This window comes from Mobula birostris, chromosome 10, assembly GCF_030028105.1.
Source record: "Mobula birostris isolate sMobBir1 chromosome 10, sMobBir1.hap1, whole genome shotgun sequence".
Lineage (NCBI taxonomy): Eukaryota > Metazoa > Chordata > Chondrichthyes > Myliobatiformes > Myliobatidae > Mobula > Mobula birostris.
Window position 1 is genome coordinate 131,717,819 of NC_092379.1, and position 11,835 is coordinate 131,729,653.

Consider the following 11,835-nt stretch of genomic DNA (forward strand, 5'->3'; position numbering starts at 1 on the left):
TTGAAGCATGCAGTGAAATGCATCTCTTTGCATTAATGACCAATGCAGTCTGAGATACACACACACAAAGTGCTGGAGGAACTCAGCAGACCAGACAGCATCTGTGGAAAAGAGTAAACAGTCGACGTTCCAGACCAAGACCCTTCACCAGCCCTGAAGAGTGTTGCATTGCATCTCTCTCAAAATTAGTCCTGGTTTAATCAATATAAAATGTCAAGAAGACTTCACTTAAGACCATAAAATCGTAAGACTTAGGAGCAGAATTAGGCCATTCAGCCCATTGAGTCTGCTCTGCCATTCCATCATGGCTGATCATGGATCCCATGCAACCCCATACCCCTGCATTCTCACCATAACCTTTGATGCCCCAACCAATCAGGAAGCTATCAATTTTCGCTTTAAATATACCCATGGCCTTGACTTCCACAGCTCTCTGTGGCAGAGCATTCCACAGATTCACTACTCTCTGGCTAAAATAATTACTCCTTACCTCTGTTCTAAAGAGTTACCCCTCAATTTTGAGGCTGTGCCCTCTAGTTCTGGATACCCCCACCATAGGAAATATCTTCTCCATATCCACCTTATCTAGTCTTTTCAACATTCGGTAGTTTTCAATGAAATCTCCCTGCATTCTTTTAAATTCCAGTGAGTACAGGCCCAAAGCTGCCAAATGCTCCTTATACGTTAACCCCTTCATTCCTAGAATCATCCTCGAGAACCTCCTCTGGACCCTCTCCAATGAACTACATGTCCTTTCTGAGATTTGGGGCCCAAGACTGTTGACAATACTCCAAGTGCAGCCTGACTAGTGTCTAAGAAAGCCTTAGCATTATCTCCTTGTTTTTATATTCTGTTCTCCTTGAAATAAATGTCAACATTGCATTTCCCGTCTTTACCACAGAGTCAACCCGTAAATTAACCTTCTGGGAATCTTGTACGAGGACTCCTCTGCACCTCCGATGTTTGAACCTTCCCCCCATTTAGATAACGGTCCGCACTATTTTTCCTTTTACCAAAATGCATTATCATACATTTCCCAGCAACGTATTCCATCTGCCACTTTGCCCATTCTTCCAACTTGTCTAAGTCCTGCTGAAATCACATTACCTACCTCTCCACCTATCTTCATATCATCTGCAAAATTTGCCACGAAGTCATCAATTCCATTATCTAAATCATTGACAAACAATGTATAAAGTAGCGGTCCCAATACTGACCCCTGAGGAACAGTGTTGAAGCAGTGAATAAAAATTCAGCACCGAAAATCCAGAGAAGAGGCTCACCTTGTAAGTTTTAGGATTCTCTCTTATTCCCAACCCTATCCTCTCCAGGGATATGCTGAGTAAATTGATCAGGGCTGGAAAGGAAGGGTGAAGAAGCCAGACTAAGGAGGTGGGGGAGGGGAACGTGCACAAGCTGGCAGGTGATAGGAGAGACCAGGTGAAGGGAAAGGTAAGCCAGTGGGGGAGGGAGGAATGAAGAAGCTGGGAGGTGATAGGTGGAAGAGGTGAAGGGCTGAAGAAGAAGGAATTTGATAGGTGAGGAGGGTGGACCATGGGAGAAAGGGGAGGAGGAGGGTCAATCAGAGGCAGGTGATGGGTGGATAAAGAGAAAAGAAAGGGTGAGGGGGAGCTGGAATGGAGAATTAATAAAGGGAGAAGAGGGAGGGTGGAGAAATTACTGGAAGTTCGAGATACTTTAAATTTGCCTTCTTTCCGGAGTTACAAATGTGAGTTTTTGTTTTATATGTGATATAACTTGTGCTTGTATTGACTGGAGAGTGAATGACTGGTCTCCAGCTATTCTGAATGTGATGCTGTTTTTTTGAGCTATTTTTACATAGGCTAATTGATCGTGCCCATGCCTGGGTGTGTTGTATGACCCGAGCATTGTAAATACAGGAAAAGTGATGGGTGGAAGAGTGCACAGCTCTACGGAAGCCCCTGTGGGTCAGAAACATGGGTGGGCTCCTTTACTAATGTGAGCCCCACCCAATGCAGTTTTCCTGTATTTGCTGTGTCTGCGAGTCCAGTAGAGCTGGGTGAAGAACCAGGAAAAAACTGCCACGATATTTTTTGTTTGATTTGGATTTCATCCACGAGCACTTGGCTGATATTTATGGGATTGACTTTGTTTTCAGTTGCCTGATAACAACTTTGCCCTGGGCTCAACGTCTTTCACTGGACTATAAAAAGCAGATTTATAGAAACAGCAAAAGTTGTCTCATGCATATTAGGAACTCGAAGTAAAAGACTGTAAAAAGCTTTAATTGGAGATGGATTAATGCAGTTTGTCAATCAGACCGTCTCCCTCCCCTATCCCCAGAGAAGGGATGGGCAGCCTTGCATGTGGAAAAGATGGTGGCTCACAGCCCTGTGCAGTACAGGATCAAAATGTGTTTTTGGGGTGGGGGACGATTGCAAGGGACCATTCAGTCGTCTTATGACAGCAGGAGAGAAGCTGTCCTCGAGCCTGATGATACTTGCTTTCAGGCCTTTGTATCTTCTACCCGATGAGAGAGTGGAGAAGAGAGAATTTCTGGGGTGGGTGGAGTCCCTGATTCTGCTGAGGCAGTGAGAACTATAGACAGGGTCCATGGAGGGGACACTGGTGTCTACGATGTGATGAGCTGTGTCCACAATTGCAAGACATTGGACAACAAGACCTTAAAGCAGGGATCCCCAGCATTCTTATGCCATGGACCCTTCCCATTTATTGAGTGGTCCATGGACCTCAGTTTGGGAATCCTGGCCCTGGAGGATAGTAAAAATTATTGAGAGGATCACCAGGATCTTCCTCCCCTCCCACCCCTATTTGTGACATTTACCGGGAGCAAAAGGTCCAAAGTATTGTTGAGGATTCCTACCACCCAAATTCACAATCTCTTTGACCCACTGCCATCAGGATGGAGGTACAGAAGCATCAAGACTAGGATTACCAGACTGGGCATCAACTTCTTCACTCAGGCTGTGAGGCTAATGAATACTCTGCCACCACCAATATCTCATCCCCAGGATAGCAAGCTGTTTACTGTTTGCCTGTGCTGTGCGCTACATGCATTTTGAATTATATTTTATTACCTTATTTGTGATAATATTTTGTTTTACGTGCTGTGTTTGATACATGTTTTGTGGTGCACCGTGGTCTAGAGGAATGTTGTTTCGTTTGGTTGTATACGTAACAGACGACAATCAACTTGAACTTGAACCCCTGCCGTTTCTTGCAATCTTGTATCGCGCAGTGCTGTACCAAGCCATGGTACATCCAGATAGGGTGCTTTCTGTGATGTATTGATAAAAATTAGTGAGGATCAAAGGAAGCACGCCAAATTTCTTTAACCTCCCGAGGAAATAGAGATGCTGGAGAGCTTTCTTAGCCGTGCCATCTACGTGGTTGGGCCAGAACAGGGTATTGGAGATTTTCACCCCCAGGAACTTGAAGCTCTCAGCTCCTCCTGACCTCAGCACCGCTGATGTAAACAGGAGCACGAGTATCATCACACTTCCTGGTGTTAGCATCCATCTCCTTAGCATTGCTGACGTCGAGGGGAAGGTTCTTGTCATGTCACTGGGCTTCCGACTCCCTCCTGTATTCTGACGCATTGTTATTTGAGGTACAGCTCAGCACGGTGGTATCACCTGCAGGTTTACGGATGGATTAGAGCAGAATCCAACCACTCAGTCATGAGTGTACAGGGCGCAGAGCAGAGGGTTAAGGAGGGGCACCAGTGTTGAGAATAATCATGGTGGTACTGTTGGTGCCTGTTCTTTCTGATTACAATCTGTTGGTCAGGAAGCCAAGGATCCAGTTGCAGAGGGAGGTGTCGAGTCCCAGGTCTAGGGGTTTAGAGATGAGTTTAATTAGAATCATTGTACTGTAGGTGGCAGTGTAGTCAATAAACAATAGTCCAATGTAGATATCTTTGCTGTCCAGATGCTCGGGAGATGAATATAGGGTCGGGACGATGGCATCAGTTGTAGACCTGTTTTGATAGTAGGTATTTGCAGTGGGCTGTCATGGTCTAGGAGGATAGAATTAATTTCTTCCATGACCAGCCTCTTGAAGCACTTCATGATGGCGGATGCCAGAGTCACTGAGCAGATGTGGCAGGGTGAAGTCTTTAATGCACGTCACCCTGTTTCTCTTTGGTATCAGGATGATAGTGATCTTCTTAAAGCAGGTAGGAACCTTAGATTGAAGCAGGGAGAGGCTAAAGATGTCTGCAAATACCCCCACCAGCTGATCCACACAGGATCTAAGGACGTGGCCAGGGATAGCGTGCAGACCAGATGCCTTCTGCGGGTTCACTCTCTGGAAGACTGATCATACGTACGCAACCACAACTGTGGGTTCAGGTTCATCGGTGGTTGTCGGGGTGGGTGGTGACATACCAATCTCCCTCTATTCAAGACGTGTATAGAATGCGCTAAGCTAATTGGGAAGGGGTGCTCTGTCACAATGATGTTGCCTGGCTTCGTTTTGTGAACCACATTGGATTCATTGCGTGAATGGTCAAGTGCCCGTGCAACTGGTTGATTCTGCAGTGATCAATTTGGCCTCCTAAGCGCAAGAGGCTCTCTATTTTTGTGTTGGTGCTCGAGTGCGTGTTTTTGTCTTGTTGGGACCAGTTCGTCACTCGTACATGTAAGTTGTCCAGCACGTTCAATAACTAACACAACTCAATAAAAACGTTTAGTCCTACTGCTCTGTGTTCGTTCTTGCTCTGCGCATATGTAACACTTTGTGGCTCATTATAGTATGTAAACCCTGACACAATTGACAGCTGATCTGGGACTTGATTTTTGGATTGTACTCTGATAGCTTTGCGAGGGTCATATGTCGATTTCTTGTAAAGGTCAGACTCACCTGATTTGAATGCCACAGTTCTAGTCTACAGTATTTAATTGTTCAGAACATAGAATTGAATTGAATTGACTTTATTACTTACATCCTTCATATACATGAGGAGTAAAAATCTTTATGTTACGTTTCCGTCTAAATGTGCAATGTACAATTTATAGTAATTTATAATAAGCAGTATGTGCAGTAGGACAATCAATATAATATAGAAATACAGTTCTGTCAGCATGAATTAATCAGTATGATGGCCTGTCCTGGAGCCTGTTGGTCCTGGCTTTTATGCTGCGGTACCGTTTCCCGGAAGGTGGCAGCTGGAAAAGTTTGTGGTTGGGGTGACTCGGGTCCCCAATGATCCTTTGGGCCCTTTTCACACACCTGTCTTTGTAAATGTCCTGAATAATGGGAAGTTCACAACTACAGATGTGCTGGGCTGTCTGCACCACTCTCTGTAGCGTCCTGCGATTGAAGGAAATATTGTTCCGATACCGGGCAGTGACGCAGCCAGTCAGGATGCTCTCAATTGTGCCCCTGCAGAAAGTTCTTAGAACTTGAGGGCCATACCAAACTTCAACCGTCTGAGGTGAAAGAGGCACTGTTGTTCCTGTTTCACCACACAGCCGGTATGTACAGACCACGTGAGATCCTCGGTGATGTTTATGCCAAGAAACTTAAAGCTGTTCACCCACTCAAAAACCAGATCCATTGATGTCAACAGGGGTTAGCCTGTCTCCATTTCTCCTACAGTCTACAACACTGCCCACACCAAACCCTGCCAACACTCCACCCAGAAACCCTGTCAACACCAAACCCTGATCCAACACTCCACTCAGAAACACTGTCCACACCAAACCCTAACCCAAAACTCCACCCAGAAACACTGTCCACACCAAACCCTGACCAAACACACCACCCAGAAACACTGTCCACACCAAATCCTGACCCAACACTCCACCCAGAAACACTGTCCACACCAAACCCTCGTCCAACATTCCACCCAGAAACCCTGACCCAACACTCCACCCAGAATCCCTGTCAACACCAAACCCTGACCCAACACTCCACCCAGAAACACTGTCCACACCAAACTCTGACCCAACACTCCATCCAGAAACACTGTCCACTCCAAACCCTGACCCAACACTCCACCCAGAAACCCTGTCAACACCAAACCCTGACCCAACACTCCACCCAGAAACACTGTCCACACCAAACTCTGACCCAACACTCCACCCAGAAACACTGTCCACTCCAAACCCTGACCCAACACTCCACCCAGAAACCCTGACCCAACACTCCACCCAGAATCCCTGTCCACACCAAACCCTGACCCAATATTCCACCCAGAAACACTCTCCACACCGAACCCTGACCCATCACTCCACCCAGAAACACTGGCCACACCAAACCCTGACGCAACACTCCACCCAGAAACACCGTCCACACCAAACCCTAATTCAACACTCCACCCAGAAACACCGTCCACACCAAACCCTGATTCAACACTCCACCCAGAAACCCTGTCCACACCAAACCCTGATCCAACACTCCACTCAGAAACACTGTCCACACCAAACCCTAATCCAACACTCCACCCAGAAACACTGTCCACACCAAACCCTAACCCAACACTGCACCCAGAAACACTGTCCACACCAAACCCTGGCACAATATTCCACCCAGAAACCCTGACCCAACACTCCACCCAGAATCCCTGTCAACACCAAGCCCTGACCCAACACTCCACCCAGAAACACTGTCCACACCAAATCCTGACCCAACACTCCACCCAGAAACACTTTCCACCCAGAAACCCTGACCCAACACTCCACCCAGAATCCCTGTCAACACCAAACCCTGACCCAACACTCCACCCAGAAACTGTGTCCACACCAAACCATGTCCCAACACTCCACCCAGACACACTGTCCACACCAAACCCTGGCCCAACATTCCACCCAGAAACCCTGACTCAACACTCCACCCAGAATCCCTGTCAACACCAAACCCTGACCCAACACTCCACCCAGAAACACTGTCCACACCAAACCCTGACCCAACACTCCACCCAGAAACACTGTCCACACCAAACTCTGACCCAACACTCCACCCAGAAACACTGTCCACTCCAAACCCTGACCCAACACTCCACCCAGAAACCCTGACCCAACACTCCACCCAGAATCCCTGTCAACACCAAACCCTGACCCAACACTCCACCCTGAAACACTGTCCACACCAAACTCTGACCCAACACTCCACCCAGAAACCCTGACCCAACACTCCACCCAGAAACCCTGACCCAACACTCCACCCAGAATCCCTGTCCACACCAAACTCTGACCCAACATTCCACCCAGAAACACTCTCCACACCGAACCCTGACCCATCACTCCACCCAGAAACACTGGCCACACCAAACCCTGACGCAACACTCCACCCAGAAACACCGTCCACACCAAACCCTAATTCAACACTCCACCCAGAAACACCGTCCACACCAAACCCTGATTCAACACTCCACCCAGAAACCCTGTCCATACCAAACCCTGATCCAACACTCCACTCAGAAACACTGTCCACACCAAACCCTAATCCAACACTCCACCCAGAAACACTGTCCACACCAAACTCTGACCCAACACTCCACCCAGAAACACTGTCCACACCAAACTCTGACCCAACACTCCACCCAGAAACACTGTCCACACCAAACCCTGGCCCAACATTCCACCCAGAAACCCTGACCCAACACTCCACCCAGAATCCCTGTCAACCCCAAACCCTGACCCAACACTCCACCCAGAAACACCGTCCACACCAAACCATGACCCAACACTCCACCCAGAAACCCTGTCCACACCAAACCATGACACAACACTCCACCCAGAAACACTGTCCACACCAAACCATGACCCAACACTCCACCCAGAAACTGTGTCCACACCAAACCATGTCCCAACACTCCACCCAGACACACTGTCCACACCAAACCCTGACCCAACACTCCACCCAGAAACCCTGTCAACACCAAACCCTGATCCAACACTCCACTCAGAAACACTGTCCACACCAAACCCTAACCCAACACTCCACACAGAAACACTGTCCACACCAAACCATGACCCAACACTCCACCCAGAAACACTGTCCACACCAAACCCTGGCCCAACATTCCACCCAGAAACCCTGACTCAACACTCCACCCAGGATCCCTGTCCACACCAAACCCTGACCCAACATTCCACCCAGAAACACTCTCCACACCGAACCCTGACCCATCACTCCACCCAGAAACACTGTCCACACCAAACCCTGACGCAACACTCCACCCAGAAACGCCTTCCACACCAAACCCTGATTCAACACTCCAGCCAGAAACACTGTCCACACGAAACTCTAACCAACACTCCACCCAGAAACACTGTCCACACCAAACCCTGATCCAACACTCCACCCAGAAACACTGTCCACACCAAACCCTGACCCAACACTCCACTCAGAAACACTGTCCACACCAAACCCTAACCCAACACTCCACCCAGAAACACTGTCCACACCAAACCTTGACTCATCACTCCACCCAGAAACACTGTCCACACCAAACCCTGACCCAAAACTCCACCGAGAAACCATGTCCACACCAAACCCGGACCCAACACCCCACCCAGAAACACTGTCCACACCAAACCCTGGCCCAACATTCCACCCAGAAACCCTGACCCAACACTCCACCCAGAATCCCTGTCAACACCAAACCCTGACCCAACACTCCACCCAGAAACACTGTCCACACCAAACTCTGACCCAACACTCCACCCAGAAACACTGTCCACTCCAAACCCTGACCCAACACTCCACCCAGAAACCCTGACTCAACACTCCACCCAGAATCCCTGTCCACACCAAACCCTGACCCAACATTCCACCCAGAAACACTCTCCATACCGAACCCTGACCCATCACTCCACCCAGAAACACTGTCCACACCAAACTCTGACCCAACACTCCACCCAGAAACACTGTCCACTCCAAACCCTGACCCAACACTCCACCCAGAAACCCTGACTCGACACTCCACCCAGAATCCCTGTCCACACCAAACCCTGACCCAACATTCCACCCAGAAACACTCTCCATACCGAACCCTGACCCATCACTCCACCCAGAAACACTGTCTACACCAAACCATGACACAACACTCCACCCAGAAACACTGTCCACACCAAACCATGACGCAACACTCCACCCAGAAACTGTGTCCACACCAAACCATGTCCCAACACTCCACCCAGACACACTGTCCACACCAAATCCTGGCCCAACATTCCACCCAGAAACCCTGACTCAACACTCCACCCAGAATCCCTGTCAACACCAAACCCTGACCCAACACTCCACCCAGAAACACTGTCCACACCAAACTCTGACCCAACACTCCACCCAGAAACACTGTCCACTCCAAACCCTGACCCAACACTCCACCCAGAAACCCTGACCCAACACTCCACCCAGGATCCCTGTCCACACCAAACCCTGACCCAACATTCCACCCAGAAACACTCTCCACACCGAACCCTGACCCATCACTCCACCCAGAAACACTGTCCACACCAAACCCTGACGCAACACTCCACCCAGAAACGCCGTCCACACCAAACCCTGATTCAACACTCCAGCCAGAAACACTGTCCACACGAAACTCTAACCAACACTCCACCCAGAAACACTGTCCACACCAAACCATGACCCAACACTCCACCCAGAAACACTGTCCACACTAAACCATGTCCCAACACTCCACCCAGACACACTGTCCACACCAAACCCTGACCCAACACTCCACTCAGAAACACTGTCCACACCAAACCCTAACCCAACACTCCACCCAGAAACACTGTCCACACCAAACCCCGACTCATCACTCCACCCAGAAACACTGTCCACACCAAACCCTGACCCAAAATTCCACCCAGAAACCATGTCCACACCAAACCCGGACCCAACACACCACCCAGAAACACTGTCCACATCAAACCCTGGCCCAACATTCCACCCAGAAACCCTGACCCAACACTCCACCCAGAATCCCTGTCAACACCAAACCCTGACCCAACACTCCACCCAGAAACACTGTCCACACCAAACTCTGACCCAACACTCCACCCAGAAACACTGTCCACTCCAAACCCTGACCCAACACTCCACCCAGAAACCCTGACTCAACACTTCACCCAGAATCCCTGTCCACACCAAACCCTGACCCAACATTCCACCCAGAAACACTCTCCATACCGAACCCTGACCCATCACTCCACCCAGAAACACTGTCCACACCAAACCCTGACACAACACTCCACCCAGAAACACCGTCCACACCAAACCCTGATTTAACACTCCACCCAGAAACACTGTCCACACGAAACTCTAACCAACACTCCACCCAGAAACACTGTCCACACCAAACCATGACACAACACTCCACCCAGAAACACTGTCCACACCAAACCATGACGCAACACTCCACCCAGAAACTGTGTCCACACCAAACCATGTCCCAACACTCCACCCAGACACACTGTCCACACCAAACCCTGACCCAACACTCCACCCAGAAACCCTGTCCACACCAAACCCTGATCCAACACTTCACCCAGAAACACTGTCCACGCCAAACCATGACCCAACACTCCACCCAGAAACACTGTCCACACCAAACCCTGATCCAACACTCCACCCAGAAACACTGTCCACACCAAACCATGCCCCAACACTGCACCCAGAAACACTGTCCACACCAAACCATGACCCAACACTCCACCCATAAACACTGTCCACACCAAACCCTGACCCAACACTCCACCCAGAAACACTGTCCACTCCAAACCCTGACCCAACACTCCACCCAGAAACCCTGACTCAACACTCCACCCAGAATCCCTGTCCACACCAAACCCTGACCCAACATTCCACCCAGAAACACTCTCCACACCGAACCCTGACCCATCACTCCACCCAGAAACACTGGCCACACCAAACCCTGATGCAACACTCCACCCAGAAACACCATCCACACCAAACCCTAATTCAACACTCCACCCAGAAACACCGTCCACACCAAACCCTGATTCAACACTCCACCCAGAAACCCTGTCCACACCAAACCCTGATCCAACACTCCACTCAGAAACACTGTCCACACCAAACCCTAATCCAACACTCCACCCAGAAACACTCTCCACACCGAACCCTGACCCAACACTCCACCCAGAAACCCTGTCCACACCAAACCCTGATCCAACACTCCACTCAGAAACACTGTCCACACCAAACCCTAATCCAACACTCCACCCAGAAACACTGGCCACACCAAACCCTGATGCAACACTCCACCCAGAAACACCATCCACACCAAACCCTAATTCAACACTCCACCCAGAAACACCGTCCACACCAAACCCTGATTCAACACTCCACCCAGAAACACTCTCCACACCGAACCCTGACCCAACACTCCACCCAGAAACGCTGTCCACACCAAACCATGTCCCAACACTCCACCCAGAAACACTGTCCACACCAAACCCCGACTCATCACTCCACCCAGAAACACTGTCCACACCAAACCCTGACCCAAAATTCCACCCAGAAACCATGTCCACACCAAACCCGGACCCAACACACCACCCAGAAACACTGTCCACATCAAACCCTGGCCCAACATTCCACCCAGAAACCCTGACCCAACACTCCACCCAGAATCCCTGTCAACACCAAACCCTGACCCAACACTCCACCCAGAAACACTGTCCACACCAAACTCTGACCCAACACTCCACCCAGAAACACTGTCCACTCCAAACCCTGACCCAACACTCCACCCAGAAACCCTGACTCAACACTTCACCCAGAATCCCTGTCCACACCAAACCCTGACCCAACATTCCACCCAGAAACACTCTCCATACCGAACCCTGA